General features: G+C 44.7%; 1 non-coding gene across 1 annotated transcript; it reads left to right on the top strand.

Annotated features, from left to right (window-relative positions):
- Positions 1 to 7397: 7397 nt before the first annotated feature.
- Positions 7398 to 7480, top strand: TRNAL-UAA. Its single transcript has one exon. It is a non-coding gene; the product is annotated as a tRNA-Leu (tRNA).
- Positions 7481 to 10395: the final 2915 nt, after the last annotated feature.

The following is a 10395-nucleotide window of genomic DNA, read 5'->3' as shown; positions in this document are numbered from 1 at the left end:
ACGATGGATGGACGATGTTCAGTGTCATCCCTCGCCCTTCTCCTCACTCTCCAAGCCCAAGGCAGGCTGGAGACGGGAGTGGTGACCTGAGGAGTTACCCTGCCCAGCCAGCAGGCAGAGTGATGACACTGGGTGATCGGCTGGCTGGGAAAACAAGAGTCTGTCTTATTGCCAGGGAAAGGAGAAACTTGGCCAACAGCAGGGGGTGCAGAACAGCACCCTAGTGCGAGGGTGACAGCGCCTCTGGGATCCTGAAATCTCAGCACTTTACACACCTTCCTGGAGCCTCCCAACCCCCCTGGGCTGTTGGGACTGTGACCCCCAACCCTACTGATGAGAAACTGGCCTGGGGAGGGGAAGCTACTGGCTCAGGGTCACACCAAGTGTCAGATGTATGGATGGGACCCAGCAGTCCTTCTTTCCAGGACCCTTCGCTAACCACTGCTGCACACTCCCTCCCACAGCTGGCAATTACAAGCAGGTCCTCATGGCCGCTCTCCCTGCCTTTGCGAGGGAGTGTGCTCCGCTGGAGTCACTGGACCAGGGACGGGAGTCAGGACTCCTCAGTTCCATTGCTGGGGATTTAATACTTTCCCTCTATTGGAAACTGCTGGGAGAATCCCCCAGCCAAAGCTACTGTGACAGTGCTAAGCAGCATCTGACTATTCAAGGGCGGAGCGCACTGCCCAGGAAGAGAAGTGTTTGGCTCTGGGGTTTCACTTCAGCCCAGTCTAGGGAGAGGGACCCAGCCAGGAAGTTTGGCTCAAGACCAATTCTCCAATTTGTTAAAGGCGTTTTGAATTGCAATCCTGTGATCATTTGCAAATTTTAGAAGCATGCGCTGCAGTCCATTTTCCAAATCAGTAATGAAAATATTGAATAGTACCAGACCCAGGACTGATCCCTGCCGAACCCAACAGGTACACCCTCTCTGTTGGACAGCCGAACATGGAGAAGGGCTCTTAGAGTCTGGAAATTTCCACTACATGCATCTGACGAAGTGGGTATTCACCCACGAAAGCTCATGCTCTAAAACGTCTGTTAGTCTATAAGGTGCCACAGGATTCTTTGCTGCTTTTACAGATCCAGACTAACACAGCTACCCCTCTGATTCTTGGAGTCTGGGCTTTCAACCAGCTCTGCACCCACATCACACTCTATGCGTCTAGACTGCATTTCCCTCATTTGCTTGTGAGACTGTCCTACAGGACTGTGTCAAAAGCCTTAGTAACACCGAGCTAGATCCCATCTACTGTTTACCCACCTCCACTAGGCCCGGAGACCTGCCGAAGAAGGAAAGAGGATTGGTTTGGAATGATTTGTTCTTGACAAATCCATGCTCACTAGTCCTAAGAACCAAAGTATCCTGTAGGTGCTGCTGACACACTAATTCTTTAAGAATGTATTCCAGTATCTCTCCAGCTGTGGAAGTGAGGCTAGCTAGTCTGCAAGTCCCAGGGGTCTCTTTGTTCCTGTTTTAAAGATAGCTCCTGTCTTGTTCATGGATGGGAAGATGTTCTTTTTCAGGGATCTCAGACGAAAACTGAAGCACAACACCTGGTTTGTTCAGGCCACAAAAACAGAGGCAGAAACCTCTTCTCTCCTGCTGGCAAAGAACCCCAGGCACCTAAGAGACAGGGGCTCACATCCCTGAATGGGCTTTAAAAAAGGCAGTGGTTAAAAAGTTTGGCCCTGACTATTTCTTGTTTCCACAGATTAGACATTTTAGCAAACTTTAGAATTCCTTGGTGCTAAAAAGCATGAAACTCCCCTTTCTCCTTCACAGAGGGCTTTAACGCCCCTTATCTCACTCAGGCTCATGACTGCCCAGAGTTCGAGAATTGTCCCTGTTCCCATTGGACAGATGGGGAGAAGCCTGAGGTCCAGAGAAGGGAAGTGACCTACCCAAGGGCCTACACAGCAAGGTGGTGGCAGAGCCAGAAAGAGAAGCCACCAGTCCTGACTCCTGTTCTAACAAACAGCAAACCCCCCCCCCAGAGGCAGGGATAGAGCCCAGGAATCGAGAGAGTGGGGAAATTTCATTGAAACCATTTCTGTCAGAAAATCCCCTTCAGACTTAACCAGTTTGTTTCTCAAAATCAAAACAAGTGAGATGAAAGTTCTTTGCAAAAATATTTTGTTGCAAAACAAAAGCATCTCCTGTTTGTCACAGTGTGTTAAATTGTCTCTTTGCACACAAAGGGGAGACACTTAGATCTCAAAAATTAGAAAAGATGCTTCAATCTGAGCCAAGTAGTTGCTGCTCTTAATTTCAAAATTAAAAAAATACAAAGAAAAAGACTATTTCAGCTATTTTATTATGTCATAATCTGCTCTGAGTAAATGTGATAGGACACCTCATATTACGCGCTACTTCTAGTGACACTCTTCAATTCATAGATTCATAGACTCTAGGACTGGAAGGGACCTCGAGAGGTGATCGAGTCCAGTCCCCTGCCCTCATGGCAGGACCAAATACTGTCTAGACCATCCCTGATAGACATTTATCAGGGCTCTTGGGTCCTTTTCCCAACTCTGTCACTGTCCGGCTGTGTGACCTAAGACAAGTCAATTCTGCTTTCTCAACCTTAGCTTCTCCCTCTTTCAAGTAGGGATAATAATGATCCGCTCCTACCTACCTCTCGGTGGGTGGAGGATGAGGATGCATTGCAGACGATACCAAACTGGGAGGGATTGCAACTGCTTTGGAGGACAGGGTCAAAATTCAAAATGATCTGGACAAATTGGAGAAATGGTCTGAGGTAAACAGGATGAAGTTCAATAAAGACAAATATAAAGTGCTCCACTTAGGAAGGAACAATCAGTTTCACATATACAGAATGGGAAGAGACTGTCTAGGAAGGAGTATGGCAGAAAGAGATCTAGGGGTCATAGTGGACCACAAGCTAAATATGAGTCAACAGTGTGATACTGTTGCAAAAAAAGCAGACGTGATTCTGGGATGCATTAACAGGTGTGTTGTAAACAAGACAAGAGAAGTCATTCTTCCGCTTTACTCTGCGCTGGTTAGGCCTCAACTGGAGTATTGTGTCCAGTTCTGGGCACAGCATTTCATGAAAGATGTGGAGAAATTGGAGAGGGTCCAGAGAAGAGCAACAAGAATGATTAAAGGGCTTGAGAACATGACCTATGAAGGAAGGCTGAAGGAATTGGGTTTGTTTAGTTTGGAAAAGAGAAGACTGAGAGGGGACATGATAGCAGTTTTCAGGTATCTAAAAGGGTGTCATCAGGAGGAGAGAGAAAACTTGTTCACCTTAGCCTCTAATGATAGAACAAGAAGCAATAGGCTTAAACTGCAGCAAGGAAGATTTAGGTTGGACATTAGGAAAAGTTCCTAACTGTCAGGGTAGTTAGACACTGGAATAAATTGCCTAGGGAGGTTGTGGAATCTCCATCTCTGGAGATATTTAAGAGTAGGTTAGTGGTTTGTTATTGAAGTGGATGGGTGAGATTTCGTGGCCTGTATTGTGCAGGAGGTCAGACTAGATGATCATAATGATCCCTTCTGACCTTAAAGTCTATGAGTCTATGAGTCAGGAACAGTCTCCCTGATGAGGCCATAGCACACCTGATGGCTGAGCTTTGTGATTTTGTCCTCACCCACAACCATTTCAGATTTGGGAACAACATACACCTTCAAGTCAGTGGCACTGCTATGGGTACCCACATGGCCCCAGAGTATGCCAACATTTCTATGGCTGAAGTAGAACAATGCTTCCTCAGCTCTCGTCCCATAGCACCCCTCCTCTACTTGTGCTTGCGCTATGATATGACATCTTCATCATATGGACCCACAGGAAGGAGGCGCTTGAAGAATTCCACTTGGATTTCAACAATTTCCACCCCACCATCAACCTCAATCTGGACCAGGCCACACAAGAGATCCACTTCCTCGAAACTACAGTGCAAATAAGTGATGGTCACATAAACACCGCCCTATACCGGAAGCCTACTGACCACTTTGCTTACCTACATGCCTCCAGCTTCAGTCCAGGACACATCACACAATCCATTGTCTATAGCCAAGCCCTAATATACAACACCTACAAGTTCTTTATCAAGCATTCTTAAAACTACAATACCCACCTGGAGAAGTGAAGAAACAGATTGACAGAGTGGGATGGGTACCCAGAAGTCACCTATTACAGGACAGGCCCAACAAGGAAAATAACAGGACACCACTGGCCATTATGTACAGCCCCCAGCTAAAACCTCTCAGCACATTATTAATGATATACAACCTATCCTGGGGAAATGATCCCTCACTCTCACAGACCTTGGGAGACAGGCCAGTCCTCACTTACAGACAGCCCCCCAACCTGAAGCAAATACTCACCAGCAACTACACACCACGCCCCAGAAACAGTAACCCAGGAACCAATCCCTGTAACAAATCCTGTTGCCTACTCTGTCCCCATATCTACACTAGCAACACCATCAGAGGACCCAACCACATCAGCCGCGCCATCAGGGGCTCATTCATCTACTAATGTGATATATGCCATCATGTGCCACCAATGACCCTCTGCCATGTACATTGGCCAAACTGGACAGTCTCTATATAAAAGAATAAATGGACACAAATTAGACATCAGGAATGGTAACATACAGAAGCCAGTAGGAGAACACTTCAGTCTCCCTGGACATTCAATAAAAGATTTAAAAGTAGCCATCCTTCAACAAAAAAACTTCAGAAAAAGACTTCAAAGAGCAAGTGCAGAAGTACAGTTTATTTGCAAGCTTAACACCATTAATTTGGGCTTGAATAGGGACTGGGACTGGTTGGCTCACTAGAAAAGCAATTTCCCCTCTCTTGGTATTGACACCTCCTCATCAATTATTGGGAGTGGACCACATCCACCCTCACTTAATTGACCTTGTCAACACTGGTTCTCCACTTGTAAGGTAACTCTCTTCTCTTCATGTACCAGTATATTTATGCCTGTATCTGTAATTTTCACTCCATGCATCTGAAGAAGGGGGTTTTTACCCACGAAAGCTTATGCCCAAATAAATGTTAGTCTTTAAGGTGCCACCGGACTCCTCATTGTCTATATGAAGAAAGAAGCAAATAAAATGAAATAAACCATCCTGTATACAATTAATTCTGTATAAGAATTAATATCGGGCAAGATTCTGTTGTTGTGCAACTCCCATTGCTTTCAGTATAAGTTGTTTTTTGCAAGAAGTACCTCCAGAATGATGACTCTGGGCCTTTATTTATGCCTGGAGCCAAACCCACAGCTTTACTGAGGTTGCAAAAATCTTAATATCTGTGTTCGTGTGATAATTTTTGCTCACTACTGTGGTTTCAGGCTTAATCTCATTTCAAAAGCAGAGATGCTAAACTATTATTGTAATATTTCTGATCCAGTTAAAACCCTGATGTACTGTCAATCTTTTAAAAAAAGTTTATTCAAGAGATTTCCAACAAAATTTTCCCCCCTCCTCCGCCAAATAGATTTAAATAGATTCTGTCAAGAGTTGGACACACATGCCATCTCTTTTTGGGTGGAGTGTTTTCATGAACCAATTCCCTGAATGTTTGGAGGAGTGCTCTTCATTGCCGCCACTTGTGAAACATAGTGTTAGAGCTCTTCGGTCTCTGTGATGAACCACTGGAACTTCATATCTCTGTCCTTGTACATCATGACATTGAAAAGGATTCCAAAAGGGAACCCGAAGAAGAAAAGTCAAAATTCAGAATAAGCCCCATGTTATTAATTAAATGAAAGGTAATGATCTCAGAACAATAATAATATGTAGATCTTATATAGTTGTTTTTACAAAGAAGATCAGTCTCATTATCCCCATTTTGCAGATAAAGAAACTTAGTCCCAGGCTAGTGTTCTGTCCATGAGGCAATACTGTCTCCCTACAGCACAATAGTATGCAGTTCATTCAAATTAACAGATTTAATATAAACAGATTGTAGGACAGAAAAGGGTTTAGTTAGCTTAATTTAATGAAAAAAAAAACAACAACCCTGCTTTATAGTTTGTGTATAAAGTGCAGGTTTTGTTAACAGTTGTGGGAAGGCCTTGAAATAATACAGCTTAACTGGAAAAGCTAGACCTGAAAGGTAACTGATAAGACAGAAAGAAGGAGAAGCCCCATTTAACAGAGACGGTTAATAATAATAACGGATTGTGCATGTTGAACCAGCAACAACCCCAAAATGACCAATTGATCATGTACCTCAGAATTGTCAAACTGGAAAACAGCAAAAGTAATAAGAAAAGATATGCATATTTACCATACACTCGAGAAATAACCATACAGTTATTGAAATGCCTTCACTCTGACTGGCTAACAGACATCACTAGCCAGTGTATTATGAATACTGAGAAATAACAATATCATAATTCTATAAATTGGAGACCCTATGTACACTATATTCTTATATGTGATAACTTTTTGAAAATATTTCAACATTGTATGTAGAAGGGATGGAAGGGAAAGGTGAGTGTAGAATTATTAGGTAACTATAATTTTCCAAAAAGAAAATTCCTCCTATTAAATCCTTTCTGATGTGGATCTCTGGCTGGTCCTGAAACTGTTTCCAGTCCTACACTAATGGAGAGGCTGATTGCTATGATGTGTAACATTGGCGGTGGAAATTAAGGGGCGGGGGGTGGGGGAAGAAATGTGGAAAGACCAGAGGGTTAACCGGGAAAAAACAACCCTGATACTGTTTTTAATACTTAGGACATGTCTCTTCTAATTATCCACTTTCAAGAGTCAAAATGTTCACCTAAGTGGTTTCCTCTGTTATTGTTCAGCTGTTTAAAAAGTCAAAGACAAACACATTTGGGGATTATAACAGGATTTTATTTTCTATTACATGAAAATTGGCATGATATAAATTAACTGTTATTGCACCCATGAGACAAAAGTTTAACACCAATTTATACCATTTATACCCAGGATTCTGTATAAAACAGCTCCTCAAAATGTGTAAAAAGGTTTTTGACAACTTGTTCTTGCAGGGTTTTTTTTTAAGAGTTGTTTCCATTTTTCTTTTGCTGATATTTCTTTATACGCAGGAAGCCAGGATTTTGTGAAAGTACAGAACTATAAGGAAGTGTGAATGAATAATCCCAAGGGGAGGAAGCCAGGCAGTGAAGCGAGTGAATGTGCGACTATGAGCGAAGAGCAGCAACACCTAGTGGCTAACAACTCATTATTAAGTCAAGTGATTATAGACACAATTTGGAGTTTATTTTTAACTGGAAAACTGAGGGTGGAGAATTAGGGGAAATGCATGCTTTTGGGTAGAAATGGCATAGCCTAGGGATTCAAGCACAGTTTCTAGCACATTGTGGCTAGCAGGAGTAGTCCACAGTTTGTCAGAGAATTAATGCACTCTGACATGTACCAGGATGGCCGAGTGGTTAAGGCGTTGGACTTAAGATCCAATAGACACATGTCTACGTGGGTTCAAACCCCACTCCTGGTAGCTCCTGTTTTGGGAACGGATAGCTCGGTGGTTTGAGCATTGGTCTGCTAAACAGAGGGTTGGGAGTTCAGTCCTTGAGGGTGGCCATTTAGGGAACTGGGGTAAAGATCTGTCTGGGGATTGGTCCTACTTTGAGCAAGGGGTTGGACTAGATGACCTTCTGAGGTCCCTTCCACCCCTGATATTCTATGAAATATCATATTCACATGAGAAATGAACAAGGACTGAAGAGTCCAAGTAACTTGCATACTTACCAGTACCTCTGAAATACCCACGAGTAAACTGGTAACCCATAGTCTGATTTCCCTGTGATTCCATGAACATGGAGGGAGGAGAGCACAACCTTTTGGGGCCCTGTTCTTCCTTGCCGCAGGATCCCACAGGATTCCATCTGCTAGGATTACTGGATTGAGTACCTACAGGGATCCCTTTTCTATGATAATCAGCTGGAGTCCCTTAATACAACTTGAAGCTGTCTTAATTTGCCCTGGGTCTCCTCTGCAGCTGGTACTGAGTACTGAATCCACAGGATGATTGAGGAAATGACTGTGTTACCCTGAAAACTGGGTATGGCTACCCCTAGAATAACTTGCCTATCGCTCCCTTATTCTGTCCCTCCCGAGGTATGGGTTTCCAGGGCAGGTAAGAAAACACTAAAGGAAATGGTAGTAACCGTCTGACAAAATGATTGACATAGGCAGTGTTATTTTTCCAAAAACAAAGTATCTTTTATTAATGTGACTAATAATCCTGACTACAATGTATTCTAAGAATAAAAAGCATACACAGGTCCCTTACTGCAAGTTAAAGAGCATTTAAACTGCAGTAGTAGACAGTCTAAATTATTCTAAATGACGCACTCTGTTGCTGCTGCTGCTGCTCTGGTCAGCACCAGTTAACAGTCAGTTTGGAACTTTCCTTTGAAATTCTCGCTCTTTCTACCTCGCTCCTTCCAGCAGCTCTTCTTGCTCCTTCCCAGAAGCTCTTCTCGCTGGCTCTTGACTGCCAGCACACTGCCTTTTATACGCTGTATCTGAATTTTATTTTATACTATCTAGTATTAACCCTTACAGAATGTTAGGATATAGATATTCAGGCCTGCCTGTAAAGGCCTATACTTTAAGAATTTAGGTGTATTTTTATCACTTATGTAGTTATAGAGGTATAAAACAAAGAATCAAAATCGCAAGTCCGCCTGTGTATAAGCCTTCTCTCATTAGTCTAAGGCAGGGGTGCACAAACTACGGCCCAGCGGGCCAGATCTGGCCCCTCAGGGCTTTGGATCCAGCCCACGGGATTGCCCCCCCATGGTGCCGCGGGCCCCATGCCGCTCTTAGAAGCGGCCGGCACCACTTCCCTGTGGCCCCCAGGCAGGGGGGCAGAGGGCTCTGTGCATTACCCTTGCCTCCAGGCACTGCCCCCTGCAACTCCCGTTGGCCAGGAATAGGGACCCACAGCCAATAGGAGTTTGGAGGAGATACCTGGATGTGCGGCAAGGGCAGCGCACATGGAGCCCTACACCCCCCTCCTCCACCAGGGGCTGCAGCACTTCCTGGAGTGTCGTGGCATGGGGCCAGGGCAGGCATGCAGGGAGCGTGCCCTGGCCTTAGTGCATGCTGCTGCCACCCCAGAGCTGCTTTATGTAAGCAGCACCGGGCTGGATCCTGAACCCTGCCTGCACCCCGCCCCCCAACTTCCTGCCCTAAGACCCCTGACTGCACCTCGCACCCCTCCTGCACCCCAACCCCCTGTCCTGAGCCCCTCATACGCCCTGCACCCATCCTCTGCCCCAATTAGGGTGATCAGATGTCCTGCTTTTATAGGGACAGTCCTGATTTTCGAGTCTTTTTCTTATATAGGCTCCTATTGCCCCCCCCCCCACCTGATTTTTCACATTTGCTGTCTGGTCACCTAGCCCCAATCCCTTACCCTGAGCCCCTTCCTGCATACCGCACCCGCTCCCACACCCCACACTCCTGCCTGTATTCTAGCCCCCTGCCTCAGCCCTATGTTCATGGCCCTGCATGCAATTTCCCTACCCAGATGTGGCCCTCGGGCCAAAAAGTTTGCCCACCCCTGGGCTAAGGCCTTTGGCTTAGCAGCATGGGAAGCCATAAGCTGGGAAGCATCTGGTCATATCCTCACATTCCAAACCAGTCACATTGAAATAAGGTGCTGTTGGGATGATCTTGTCCTGATAATGACAATCACCACCAGATAAAGAAACACATTTTAAGATAGCATCCTGTCTGGCAAGAAATCACTTATTAGTTGTGGTTGTGAAACCCTCATTTCTGTATTGTTTTATCTTTATGGCCCCCACTTTTCTATTGTTAATCTGTCTGGTTCTCTAATTATTTCTGTCTGCGGTATAATTAATTTTGCTGGGTGTAAGTTAATTAAGTTAGTGGGATGTAATTGGTTAGAGAATTATGTTACAATATGTTAGGATTGGTTAGTTAAATTTCAATAAAATGACTGGTTAAAGTATAGCTGAGAATATTACTCTATAAACTGGGGTCAAACAGGCAGTGGAAGGGGAAATTGCTTGCTAAGGTGAGGGAATGGGAATAGGGAATGGGGACCAGGGAATAGGGCACAGGCAAGGCTCTGTGGCATCAGAGCTGGGAAGGGGACACGGGGTAAATGCTCTGTGGCATTAGAGCTGGGAACAGAACATTGGGGAGCTATCAGTGTATAGAGATAAGCCCGACTGGTGTGAAGGCCTTTGGAATATGTTTGCTTGGAAACTAACCCCAATAAACATTGCATTGTCTGCACTTTGGACTTCTGCTCTTTTGCTGCTTGCTGTCTGCGTGACAAAACCAGGGAAGTGGGAGGGTTGAGGGAAAGCCCTCTAACACTGAACATGCTCTCTATTAACCATTACCTCATCCTTAGCTACCTGGAGAAGA

The sequence above is a fragment of the Gopherus evgoodei genome, unplaced genomic scaffold (assembly GCF_007399415.2).
Source record: "Gopherus evgoodei ecotype Sinaloan lineage unplaced genomic scaffold, rGopEvg1_v1.p scaffold_31_arrow_ctg1, whole genome shotgun sequence".
Lineage (NCBI taxonomy): Eukaryota > Metazoa > Chordata > Testudines > Testudinidae > Gopherus > Gopherus evgoodei.
Note: the sequence above shows the minus strand (reverse complement) of the source record. Positions and strands in the feature narration are given on the sequence as shown.